Consider the following 14,273-nt stretch of genomic DNA (forward strand, 5'->3'; position numbering starts at 1 on the left):
TGCTTTACACTCATTCGAAAAATGCCCAATTTTGTTACAATTGAAACATTTAAGCTTCTTCCTATCAATCTTCTTTCCTGTACCACGCCAGTTCTTGTTTCCACCTTTCTTAGTGTTGTCTTGATGATTTTGGTCAGATTTCTCACCACCATCTTGTTGATAATTGCTTTGAATCCCTTTTGAGCTTCCACCCTTGTAGAACTCCTTGCCCTTTCCTCGACCTTTGTAACCACTCTTTCCTCCATAGCCACCCTTCTTGAAGGTTTGTGCTTGTAATGCCTGGTCACCAGACTTCTCAGTGGTCCTCTCCATGAGCCTTTGCTCATGAGCTTCCAATGATCCTTGAAGATCATCTATTGTCAAGGTTTCAAGCTTCCTGGATTCCTAAATAGCAACTACAACATGATCGAATTTCTGTGTTAAGGTTCTCAAAACCTTCTCCATCTTAGATTGATCTGTGATAGTTTCACCACATGCCTTCATTGCATTTGTGTGGCTCACTACCCGATTGCAATAGTGTGCTATCTTCTCATTAGCCTCCATTTGCATCAACTCATATTGACGCCTCAGTGTCTGCAATCGAACTTTCTTTAATTGTTCCGCTCCCTCATTGCATTTTTCCAAGATTCCCCAGGCTTCTTTCGAGGATTTCGCACTTGAGATTTTCTCAAAGTGTGCATCATCCACTCCTTGATGAAGCAAGCAGATAGCCTTGAAATCTTTCCTCTTTTGCTCTTTGTACAATGTTTTCGCAGCTTCAGTAGCACCCTCTGCCGGCGCTGTGAACCCTTCTTCCACAATTTCCAGAACTTCTTGAAACCCCATTACAGCTTTCATCTTGACACTCCACTTGTTCCAATTCTTACCATCAAGAATTGGGATGTTCGCTGAGAACCCTGAACCTGAATTCCCTGTGGATGTCATCGCAAGAAGATGAGAAGTGAATGGCTTCAAGATCGAGAATCAGTGTTGGCGAATGATATCAACCACCGTGTGTGGTTTGCCGGAGAAGACGATATCGTCGTGAACTTGAATCGCACCGCCCTATCGCCACCGCGCAACCTTCTTCGCCGTCGCAACCCTCGCCGCCGTCGTCGTGACCCTTAGATCGAACAATAGCTCTCGATACCTGTTTGTTGGAATTAATTATTCCAGAAAGCAAGAAAACAGAAGGAAAGAGAGAGAGAATCAAAGATTGGGGGAAAACTCAATTCTTATTATTTCTGTAATCAATAGAGTCAATGCAGTAAATGACTCTCTCACCTATTTATACTATTACAACCAATCAAGGGTAATTAACCCCACTAACCATTTAGACAGTAGTTATTTCTAATCACACTTTAATTGCATTACATTTAATAACAATCAGTGAGGGGTCAGAGGACTGATACTCTGGATCAGGAATTGACATTCAAGAAGCAGCAATAGTGAATCCTCTTTCGTGCATAGGCAATAGGTGATCATGACGTCGAATCGCGCCAATTCACCAGCGAAGCTACCGGGGCTCCTAGAAGGTTCCGTGGGAGGAACGAAGAGCTTGTTGGAGTTCAACAATTCATGGCAGAGCGGTTTACTCTCTTTATGCATCATCAGAAATCAGCGTGAGCGAAACTGGTCTTCGGGGCGCGACGAATACGACAACCTCGAGCACTTCGTTGATGATTCCGATTTCCGACATTCGCAAAGTCGTTTTGGGTTCAGACGGCGCGTTGAGGAAGCGCTTAGATGGCTGGCAGGGTAATCCTCAAAGAGAGGCAGGCATCAAAGGCTCGTGTTTCCTATCTTCTTGAACGCTTGGTTTTTAGGGTAAGGATTCGTTAACTCGTTGTTTAGAGATCAGCAAGGATCGGGGGATCGGTTTGCGAAAGCTTGGAAAAACATCATAGCCTCGTGAACAAAGAATGAAAGCGACACGTTGAAGTTGAAATGTAGTGCTGAGGTGGCAGCGTTACATTGCGCGCTTCACAATTACTATATTATAAATGGCGAACACTTAGGTGCTACCCCCGTTTTAGGTTGCAGTGATGCCACCCGTATGTGGCACCATAGGAAACCGACATGTGTCATCTCATGCCTTGTCAGCTTTTGACCAGGGAAGATTTTCACTTCTCACACTTTAGTCCCTGTACTTTCCTTTATTTATAAAATTGTATTTAATTATTTACTGAAAATAATTATGAAATTCTAAAAACTAACTTAAATCTAATAAACGTAAAATCAATCTGAAATACATCTTTACGTTCCAAAAAAAAATCTGAAATACATCTTTTCTTTGTCCTTCATCTTCTTCCTTCATCCGCCGCACCCACACCGGTGGTGGTTCCAACACGGGGTCCTAAACCGCAAGGGGCTCTCTTCTTTCACCATTCACCTTTTTCCTCCGTCCTTCGCCCCCGCACCGGTGGTGGTTCCAGCGCCGTCCACCTCCGCAAGCGGTGTTGTTATATGCGTCGTCGTTCGTTTATTTTCGCCGCTGCAAGGCCTGTTATTTCTTCATCCCTCATAGTTTCAGCACTAATCGTTCATCGTTGTTATTGTTTATCCTGTCTTCCCTAAACCCCAATATGCCTCCATCCTCCAACTCACCCCTTCATTCCACCGCCGGAGCCTTTCTCTCCCGCCTCACCCTCTGCCTACTGCAAATGTGTCCTCCTCCTCTCTAGGTATCAGTGAGAACGAGGCTGGTGAATATGACTGTGAAAGTGAGGTATTGCTTCCTTCTCTTCACACTTTCTTTTCCCTTTTCTATGCATCTTTGTGAAACTGGTGGCCTAAAAAAAATTGTTACTTGGATTCTGGGTATGTTACTGGTTTGGATCTTTGTGAAATTGGTGCTAAAAAGGGAGGATTTTGTTGCTTTTTTTGGTGATTTGATTTGAAGTGGAAAGCTATGTTCATTTTTTAGGTACATTTGTTTGTTGATTTCTCTGAATGAAGGAGGGCATTGAAGCATTGGGTGAAGAGGTTAGGACAAAGTCTGTTCCTTCTTCTAGGAGCTCATCTAAAAGGACTAGAGCAGCAGAGGTTCATAATTTGTCTGAAAAGGTTTGTGATTTTTTCGTTGATGGTTGTTTGTTGAATTGTGTTTGGTTTTATTCATGCTTATGTGATTTTCCTTGTGTGCCTGGGCTTGTTTGGCATATGAGAAGGAGCAGGATCAACGAGAAAATGAAGACTTTGCAAAATCTAATTCCAAACTCTAACAAGGTACATGAGTTTCTTCAACCTTGGTGAGAATGGGTGTGTTTTGTGATTCATAGTTAGTCTTATTATGGTGTGTTGTGTTTGTGTGTGGCAGACTGATAAGGCTTCCATGCTTGATGAAGCTATTGATTACCTTAAACAGCTTCAGCTCCAAGTACAGGTTTGTATTTCTTTTCTGTGCTACATTTTTGTCTTGTTTGGGGGAGGCTGTGAGATTCATTTTCTCCTGTTTATCCCAAATTAAATTGAAATCTCCATGAAGTTGCAAGTTCATGAGTTTTGATGTTCTGACTTCTATTTGCTTGTATCCTTCTTGTCTCCTATTATTTTTCTGTGAGCAGTGTATGTATGGGAAACTAAACAATATAGGAAAATTTGAGAAAAAGCCTTTCTGGAACTGTTTGTCTTCAGGCAAGACATAACTGATAATTTTTTTGTATAATCTGCTACCATTTATGCTGAAGCCTGTAGCATAATAATCAATGTCGATTCTGCTCATAGCTGCAAGTTTTAGTTTCCAAAGCATTACAAACATTTGAAGTGCCATTGTTTATCTTTGCTGATTTACATACCCAAATAATTCTCTAGTAGTTTCTTTTTATTGCTATTTGCTTATATATGTAAGCCTCAAGTGCTGTTGGAATTGACTTGTATGTTGAATTTTGATGAAGAATCTTGAATGAACTATAAGTAGCAACGGACATGGAGAGTTTGTGCGATAAAAAACATGTGTGAAGATTAATTTTTGTTACTCAAAGTAAAAGGAAACCTTCACTGAAGGTAGCACTACAACTAATTAGTTCTCTGTTAAAGAATTAATATAAATCTTGTGATAAATATTTCAGATGCTGTCATTGAGAAATGGATTGAGTTTGCATCCTATGTGCCTCAAGTTCTTATAAATTTGATGGAAAGTACTTAAAAGATGTTTAGGAAAGGAATATACGTATTTAGTATTTACATTATCTTTTCTCTTCATATGAGTTCATTGCTATGGGATTTTCATCCACATTTGCTTTCAATTGTTTGTCTGCACCTGGGCTTCAACATTGATCATTGTTGTGCTTGGGTGTTGAATTTATATGGAAATTACTAAGGCTTTAAACCTGGAATATGATGAATATTTTAAAATATTAGAAGTGAAGATATGATTAGTCATGACTCACGTATTTAGGAACACTAACTTTACTAGGATAAACTATATGTAATGGAAATGGACCCTGAGAAAAATGTTGCACTGGCATTCACTATAAACTTGGTAGGCATTTTTATTTATTTTACCTCCAAAGTGCAGGGCAGGATTTATTTCCTTTATTTGGAAATTTCTGGTGCTTGTATATGTTCACCCATTATCCATTTACTTATATAGTGATTTTTTTAGCAATCTCACACATGGGTGTGTAATTTTAGCCCCTTGAAAATGATCTGCATCCATGAAGCAAATACATAATCACTTGGTTGCAAAACACAGTGCTACAATGCAAGGCATAACTGAGGTAAAGAAGGCAAAAGCAAAGGCTGGAAAAAAAGGTCATGTCTACTTTGCCAAATCTCCTCATTTCTTTATTTATTTTCTGGACTAGTGCTAATAAGTATGCTTAATTTATGCCAGTTATAGTTTGGGGAGATGTAAAGGTATCATGCTGGCAGCTACACTAGTGCAGTCAATAAGAGTACAATTGGTGGGCCATCAACTAGGGACATTGGAAGAACTGATCCATCATCCTTGCCAGCTAACTTTCCTATAAGTTCAAGGAGATAAAGTCCGTGCTTGTTAAAATCTCCTTTGGCTAGTTCCTCCTCCCCTACGCCACATCGCTAGGATGCTCATGAGTTGCACTAGTTGCATCATCAACAGTAAAGGATCAGAAAGCATTAATCTGAATTTGTGCATATTGACAGAAGGTTCCTGTTTTGAATTGTTAAACTAGATGTCTGCTTGAACAGCCCCCTTCCCTCGGCTCCTCCTAAACAATGTCTCTTGCATGAGAAACGCCCAGCAATTTCTGCGGCACGTGAATGTCTCTCTTCATGATGGAGGGGCGCTTGTGCTAACCGGTGCCATTGGCTCTAGAAAGTCAACTTTCTTGCCCATGTTAGCCGGGTTTTCCCATCCTTCTGCTGGTGAAATCCTTTGGAATGGCCACAACACTCCAGAATCTGGAATCTTCCAACAGTATAAGCTGCAGCTTGAGTTGATGGGACTGGGAAGATTGGCCAAGGAAAAGCCAAGGATGTTTGCCTATGGGACAAAGGAAAAGGCTGCAACTTGGGAGATTGCTCGCAATTGATCGCCTCATATGGTTGCTGGATGAACCTTTAGTGGCATTAGATGATGAAGGTGTGAAGTTACTAGAGTAAGTTATTGCTGAGCACAAGAAACAAGGAGGAATGTGATTGAGGCGACTCACTTACCTATTGAGATAGAAGATTCCATGGGCTTGAGGCTTCCACCAAGGTTTCCAAGGAGGATGACTTCAGTGGATCAAGACCGGATTAAGTTATGGAATCAGTTATGCAAAATTTCATTGCTGACATTTCAGTCATCACTCATTGTTTAGTTAGTTGTCTTTTATATTGTATGCATATTGATCATGCTTGTATACTTGCAGTTTGATGGGCTCATGTATCTTCTATGAAACATTTTAAGAGCCTTGAGAACCACATTTCAATTGGGGTTTCAGGCTTCAGTTAAGAATGAGACAGTAAAATTGTTCTAATCTCAAAAGAAAATTATTGCTTAAGTTTTTGTTGCTATGGCAATTTATACTTTCATAACATGGGAATTTCTATTTCACACTAATAGTTTATATTTGTATTCTTAATTTTACATTTCAAATACAGGAGAATTTTACAAAAGTAAAAAGATCAAAAGCTAAAAAAGAAAATAGAACAGCTCAAAAGAATACACAAGATAGATAGAGATGATTACCATTTGCAGCAAATTACTAAAGATTTTAAGACAAAGGGAAAATTTGTCAGTTGCACCACTAAGACCAGCGACTGGAGCTATTTGTATTCTTATAGTCATGTACTTATTTTTTTTACATTTTTTATACCATTGGGCATGGACATCAATGAATAATAGCACACTTTTAATATGGTACGCCTTTCTTGTAATTTGTAGTAAAACAACCATTGATGGACATGCTTTTAGTATGCAGATATGTAAAAAATGAAAATGTAAAACTATTTGAAGCATAGATCCATCAAAACCATGATCGGTTAGATTAGAAATTTTTTTTACAAGCCTCTTATTATAAATTGCATAAAACCTCAAATGGTTCAAAACTAATCAATTTCAATAATGATTCATGAACACAAAAAGGGAAGACATTAAAAAACACTCATTTTCCTTCGCAATTCTTGTGGATTTCACTGAGAATTTAGCGGCGGATTGAAACACCCGCAAAGCTATTTACTGCAAATTTTCATTGAAAATTTTTAAATCAAAACTTTCCTGCGGTTTTACTTACAAAATTTTCCTGCAAATATTTTTGAAGCCAAATCCGCACGTAATTTGAAGAAAAATCAGCAAGAAAATGGGTGTTTTTTTATGCATGTCCAGTTGATGTGTTCATGAATTATTATTGAATCAATTTGACTTCTTGCACATTTACAAAGATTAAACTTCTAGTAGTACATCATGTAAAATTAACAGGTCACCTCCTCCATCTTAGTCAACACAGAGTAGACAATATCTACATATGCATGTATTTAGATGACAAATAAAGACACGAAGAGTCTTTACAATTTTAGTTGGACGTAGCAGCTGCACAAATCTTCTTAAACGCCCATGTCCAAAATGAGAAAGGAATGAAATGTGACATGTAAACCATTGAATTAACCATCAAGCTTGACATACAAATCTGCAAGAGCACAGAAGAGAATGGCGGCAGCAGGTGGTCAAGCAGCAAGCAAAGAAGTATATATGTTGCAGTTATAGTCTGGCTGCCATAAATACAACAATTTTCTTGAGTGCGAGTAGTGACAGTACTTCCTTCAAGTGAGCATCCAACAAATGCACCTGCAATTGATGTAGAAAAAAAATGTGCTCGACTTTAAATATGCTATTAAATTTCTTCCTGGATTTATGCCCATATCAAAATCCATTATTTGAATGAAGGATTAGCATTCGAAACAGGTAAAAAAAATAGAACTGGAATACAAAGAAACATGCAGTAGTCAACAAATGCACCTGCAATTGATGTAGAAAAAAAATGTGCTCGACTTTAAATATGCTATTAAATTTCTTCCTGGATTTATGCCCATATCAAAATCCATTATTTGAATGAAGGATTAGCATTCGAAACAGGTAAAAAAAAATAGAACTGGAATACAAAGAAACATGCAGTAGTAGACATAGGCACAAAGCTCATCATAATGATTTCAAAACTAGAATTAACAGTAAAAAATATAGTAGGATAGGCTTTTGAGCTCCTAATTTTTAATATTGGTAAATCTATCAAACAAGAAGTATTTTAATGTTAAACTTTTAACAGGAGTTTATTAAACCTTTCAAAGCTCAAACAAACAATTATGAACTACAATCATATCACCTAATGTATGAGTTTGGTAAAAGCTATGCTGCCCATTAGTTCCTAGTCCATCGAAATCTATCTCACCAGCCTCAAATGGTAGAGGAACACCTTCAATTGAACATACGAACATAGAGGAAAATGAAGATCTCACAAACAAAAAAACAGGTTGCAAAAGCATGTCTTCTAAAGTCAGGCAGAATAGGTAGTTTAATATATATCAAATTGGATAGTGATACTACCGCAAAACGATTCATATATAGATTGAAGAGCTTAGAAGACATACTTGGGGGTGATTCTTGAGCTCTCAGTCACATTATGCAACTGAGGTAAATCACAAGCAATGGAAGCAAATCATATTCTATTGGTGTATTTTAAAATTGGGCATGCTCAAAAACTCTACACAGGAGAGGCTTTCATAAACTGTAACTTCAACTACTTGAACTGTTTAAAAATTGAAACATCACATCAGATAAAATGTACAGGGTCATAGCAGAAGAAACCAAACATAAAACCATATAAACCAAAGGGACAACTACATGTATATATAGAGTGCTTAGCAGGGCTTAAGCAAAGGAGCAGGTGGTATGTTAAGTTAGATTTATCTTTATTGATAAAACATTGAATGATCTCATCGCGTGGCCAAGCTGAAAAGTGAAAGGAGCAAAAGATAAGTGCTTTGTTGCATCCAACTATCATTCTTATCCCCACAAAAAATGTTGCAGATTATTCAACAAAGAATGAGACACTAAGATAAGTAATGAAGCTAACCTGCTTCAGGGACACAGGGAAAGTAAGCTTGCCAGAGAACTTCGGGTTCTTACCAATATCCTTTGCACATATTCCTCCAAGACTGGCAAACTGCAGCACATGCAACAACATGCTTTCGAGCAGGCCATGTATTCTTACTCTCCTCTAGCCGTCTAATGACATCAAATAGTAGTTCTGGGGGTAAGCTTGCCCAGCAACTAATTTGAATTACTAGAGGCTGGTCATGTAAATCCTGTACCGAACCATGAGATTTTCCTCTATGATGGCCAGTAAGTCTAACATCAAAACTACCGCCTAGATAAGCTCCCAAAACTGTCCCTCACATCACGAACTACGCTGCGGAATGACATTCTGCACTGTGAGCATATGGCTGCCATAAAAGAAGAGTTTCAGATCAACAATCACATCACCTTTCATTATTATTGTTTGAATACAGTTATTACTCCTCATCTATCCAACTAAGATACTATATATGTTACTATTATGACCCATAATAGACACCATCCTATATTCCAATCAACGTTTTCAGACTCTCTAATTAAAGCATCCATATATCCATCCATAGTCATGAATCAAATGCAAGAGCCAAGAGGTGTTCACCACAATGAAGACCCAAATGAAATGAGCGAGTGAAAACACCAGATGTTTGATCATCACCTACCATTAGAAAGGATAACTTGAAATGGCATAATCATGATGAGGTGATGGGAGTAGCAGAAGTGAAAACATCCACAATTTCATAAGGATACATTAAAACATGCAACCTACCAGAGCTATACATTTGTCTTCATCACCTCCAGTCCTCCACCTTGGTTAGCAAAGAGAATAAACACCTGTGAGCTTGGCCCAAGCCTCCTGAGGTAGGTAGCAGAATACTAGCAGCTGCAAGCCATGATCTGCAAAAGAGGACACATCTATATTAAATGAAAAATAAATCTAGTTCGTGATAAGTGAGATGCCTATCATGTTGATGGTCTTGGAATTTTTGAAGTGTTTCCTTTAATCTGAACACAAGACAATGGTATTGGGCTGAAAGAAGGGAAATGACCACCAATTAACAAAGGCATAGTTTCAAAGTCTAACTAGACTAAAACCGGTGTGTTGCGCGGTCAGATGCAATTGAGGCTATAGCAGAGAAGTCATTTACATTTGAATCCAAGTCAACTGCATCTCTTCCAAGTTTTCCAAGGAAAGAGATCAACCACAACAACTAAAAACATTCAAATGTCACTTGCAATATTTCTCATGTAATGATTATTGTTAAGAGACTTTTATATCTCCCAAAATGATTATATATCAGCCAAGAACAGACACATAGAAGATGATAGTAAAGACACAACCTGAAACTTAAGCTTAAAAATCCTTCATTTTCCAAATCATCCAATCAAATATGCAAGACGAAGAATTTTAGTTTACATGAAGAATGAAATAATGAGTACAAATTCATGGTAACAAATCTAGTTGGTTGAGAAAAAAGAGAATGAGTTGCTTGCTTTATCAAAAGGTGCCCAGTGCCAATGTTGAGATCATGTGGTGAGGTTATTCAACCAAACACAAAGTAAGTCCTACTCGAGTAATTTTCACAAGAATGCATCTCCAGCAACAACTAACCCTAAATAATTTCCCACTTCACATCGAACAAAAAGAACCAAGAGAATGATTAGACAACTAATATGTTCTAATATATCAAAAAACATGATGAGGAGAGAAATTTACCGTGGTAACGTTGATTTGAGGGGAGAAAACCTTGAAGCTGAATCGCACCTTGCGCTGCGAGTGTTCGCTGCCATGCTTTAGATACGACGATTCCACGGCAGAGCAATACTGCGTGAGGGCGACCAGGTTCAGAGGAGAGGGAAGAACACTATCCTCCGATGAGTTTGTAGCGGTTGCCGCTCTTCTTCTAAGCACTGCCGAGGTATCATCGCCACCGTCGCCGTTCACTGTCGTCATCGCAAGGGTGTCGATATGCAATGCAATGGTGGATGTTGTGATAGATGAACAATGAATGGTAGAGATTTTGAGTTTTAATTTGGGGGCTGGACCATTGAGTGAGATTTGATTAGGGATTTAGGCAGTGACGTGACGGATTCAGGAATTTCAAGTAGTGGGGGCAATATTTCATACATGGAGAAAGATCCTTTTATTTTAGGGTTTTATTTTATCACTAAAATAATATAACAAAATTCTCAGTCCTGAACCACTGTGCTGAAGTAGAAAGGTGGCATGCTATTTTTTCATCTTTATAATTTTAATTAATTGTAAATAAACACGCTTTGTAATTAAAAAAGATTCAGACAAATTTTATTAATATGAGAAAGTGGTGATAAAAAATGACAAAATTATACTCCCTCTCTGTTCTAATAAATTAGAATGAACCAACAAATTATCGTAATTGGGAATGAAAACAAAAGTGTAATACAAGATTAAAAAGTTACTTTAGGGAGAGCTGTCATCATATGGGGCATTTAGTATCCTCCTGGGGGCATATAATATTCTCGTGGGGGCATATAGTATTAATCCAATTACCATACTATATTGCTGCTGTATTATAGAAAATTCCATGGGGGCATATGACCCCTTGGCACACAACGTGCGTCCGTCCCTGGATTTAGGGGTGAGACGGTGAGTGGAGTTGAAGAAATAAATTGGGAGAGAGAATGAACTATGAAGATGCATTAAAAGAATACAAAATCGAAACAACTTGTAAACATTCGAATTTGGATTTTCAGTTTTGGAAAAATAGAGGGAAATTTGAAATTCTACCGGGAAGAGAAAAAATTGATAAAGTTTTTGGAGGATGGATTTTGACCACCTCAATAAGATAAAAATAATTAAGCGGGACAATAAATCTTATGACAACAAATTTGGAGGAAGTTGAAATTTAATAAAGATGGGTTTAGAGAAAAATTGAAGGGTTAATATTTTTAGCTGAAAAATGTTTAAATTCTAAACTATACATTTTAAAGTGTAATAATACTTTGAAAATGATATGAAATGTTAAAATGATTTTCTTTACCTTATAAAATGAATATTAAATTAAATTTATAGTGCAGTAATTAGAATAACAACATATCGGGTCAGGTAGTTCCAAGAAAATGTTCGCACCATACTTTAAACCCTAACAACAAGGGTTTTAATGTCGATGACCTGAACGTCTTTTCATTACGTTTGCACTTCAACTAAACACTAACATTAACATTAACTATTGGGTTAGGAAATTCCGCGAAAATGACTATACCTAAATATGAACCCTAATACTCAAGATCCACATATTGACAGCGTAAATGCACTTCAATTAAACACTAGCCCTAACCTTAAATGTTGAGACAAGATCGCAAGAAGCTTAACAAAAACGTATGATTCATACATTGAAAAATAACATTAAGGGTCCTCATGTTGACAATCAAAAGGTTTTTCCTCTATGTATGCACTTGAACTAAACACAAACCCTAGCCTGAGGGTCAGTAGTTCCACGGAAATGATTGAATTATACTTTGATCCCTAATACAAAGGTCTTCATGTCGATGACCTAAGTATCTTTCCTTTATGCTGCATTTCACCTAACACTAACCCTAACTATCACCCTTGTGTCACGAAGTTACGAGGAGGACATAACATAACACTTATTAAAAATTTACATAGACACAAATACCTATAGATTACATTCAAAACCTTTTCATTATACTATAATAATTGCGTATAAGTCAACCCTAACTAAAATCTTCACTCATTCCCCGCATCCACTCTAAGTACTCCAACTCAACCCTATCTAAAAGCTCCACTCATTGCTTGTAGACACCCTGAGTAATCTAAGTCAACCGTACCTAAGAGCTCTAATTATTCTTTGTTGACTCTATATGCACTCCATGTCAACCCTGCCTAAGAGCTCAACTCGTTCCCTAACGACACTGTAAGTGTTCGAGGTGAACCTTATCTAAAGCTCCACTCACTCACTGCCAACGCTCTATGTCAACCTTATCTAAGAGCTCAACTCATTTCCCATTGACACCCTAAGTACTCTAAGTCAACCCTAACAAAGATATCAACTCCTCTCTCGCTGACACTTTAAGTATTCCATGTCAACCTTAACTAAGAGCTCAACTCATCCCACCGACACTCTAAGTGCTTCATGTCAACCCTAATTAAGCTAAGGTGGTTCATAAGAAACCCATGTTCACTAGTCAGAACAGGATCAACAATTTATGTGTGAGAGATCGGAGCTGGTGACAGTGAAGGAGAAGTTTCGAGGTGGTGGAGGCTCTTGCACTCGCGGTGATCTATGGCTTCGTGGCGGTTTCGCACTGGTGGAAAAGGAGTGTCCGAGTGCGGACGACGACAAAGATCGATGGCCTTTGCTGCAGTCAAGGCTTAGAGATCAAAATTTAATGATTTATGAAAATATAATTTATTTATTTTGTTACAAGTGGAAAACAAATTATGAAAATATAATTAATTGTCGATTTTTTTTTTGCTTAATCGCACTTTTGGTTCCCCACGAATACCATATGTGTCATCGGAGTCCCTAAACTTCAAAAATTCCATTTTACATCCCCGACGACGTTAATCTCCGTTAACAACTTTGGTCCCTCCTTACTTTTCCATCAAAAAACTAACTTTTTTTTGCAGATGTGGCTTTTTAAATAATATTTTAATTGATATAAAAATTAATTGAAAACTAAAAAAACAAACCAGAAGTCTTCATAAGCTCTTCATCTTTTTCAACATACAAACCCAGAAACCGTGATAAGAAAATAGAAATCCAAAAAAATTCATCCAAGAATCTTAAACCATTGAACCCAAATCCAAAATTATTTCAGTAATAATTCCCTCAGATCCCTAATCTGTTGTCCCTCCCTCTAATCCCTAAATCTCTCATCTTATACCCCTACCTCAAATCCCAAAACAAACAGCAATAATGAAAAAAAGAAAAAAAAAACCCAGATCTCACAACCAAGCAAAAGCCAAAGGGGAGAAGGAAGAATATGAAGAAATCAATCATATAATCAAAGAGGTTTTACAAAAAAATTCAAGGCCTGCGTCTTTTAAACCAAAGTTGATTTTGTCAATCAACACCACCATACCCACTAGGATTTCCTTCAAAAATTTAAGCCTCTGCAGATATGAAACCCCAAAACCCACACACGTTATGGGAATTATTGGAGAAAATGTTGGGGTTTTGCAAATTATTGATTTGATAATGCTTGTTGGAACCTGGTAATGGAATTTGAATCACGTTGTCTTTTTGGGGGCAATTCTTTACTGTTGTTTTTTCTTCACATTACTATTCATGACTTGGGTAAAATTTCTGGGTTCTGATGAAGAAAAGATGAAGATGGTGAAGAACATGGTTCCAGGAGGAGGATGAATTAATTAAAATATTAATAAAAAATCCACGTCAGCAAAAAACGTTAGTTGTTGGATGGAAAAGTAAGGAGGGACTAAAATTGTTAACGGAGATTAACGTCGGGGATGTAAAATGCGATTTTTGAAGTTTAGGGACTCCGATGGCACATATGGTATTCGTGGGGGGCCAAAAGTGCGATTAAGTCTTTTTTTTCTATATTAACAAATTAAATCATATTTAATATGTGTGGAGATATAATTTTACAAATTTATTTTTTAATGAAATAAAATTTAATATATTACAAAAAATTAAAAATATTTTAGTGATGAAAATTTTCCCTCTCCCTCCATTTTGTTTCATTCCCGCTTGTGATCATTTTACTTCTTTCCTCTCCACCCCCAATTTCCCCTTTT

The 14,273-nt window shown here is 37.5% G+C and overlaps 1 long non-coding RNA gene and 1 pseudogene across 5 annotated transcripts; one reads left to right on the plus strand and one right to left on the minus strand.

The window, feature by feature from the left end:
• Positions 1-1,725: 1,725 nt before the first annotated feature.
• Positions 1,726-5,948, plus strand: LOC130744504 (ABC transporter I family member 1-like; annotated as a pseudogene).
• Positions 5,949-6,848: 900 nt separating this feature from the next.
• On the minus strand, positions 6,849-10,644 carry LOC130745260 (uncharacterized). Of its 5 annotated transcripts, none has more exons than XR_009021624.1 (4): positions 10,230-10,644; positions 9,282-9,409; positions 7,764-8,883; positions 6,849-7,231 (listed from the first exon to the last, which is right to left on the minus strand). It is a non-coding gene; the product is annotated as an uncharacterized LOC130745260 (long non-coding RNA). The 5 variants fall into 5 exon arrangements; XR_009021626.1 differs by adding an exon at positions 9,114-9,170 and having other exon boundaries at positions 6,849-8,883; XR_009021625.1 differs by having other exon boundaries at positions 6,849-7,853; positions 8,029-8,883; positions 10,230-10,643.
• Positions 10,645-14,273: the final 3,629 nt, after the last annotated feature.

The sequence above is a fragment of the Lotus japonicus genome, chromosome 3 (assembly GCF_012489685.1).
Source record: "Lotus japonicus ecotype B-129 chromosome 3, LjGifu_v1.2".
Classification (NCBI taxonomy): domain Eukaryota; kingdom Viridiplantae; phylum Streptophyta; class Magnoliopsida; order Fabales; family Fabaceae; genus Lotus; species Lotus japonicus.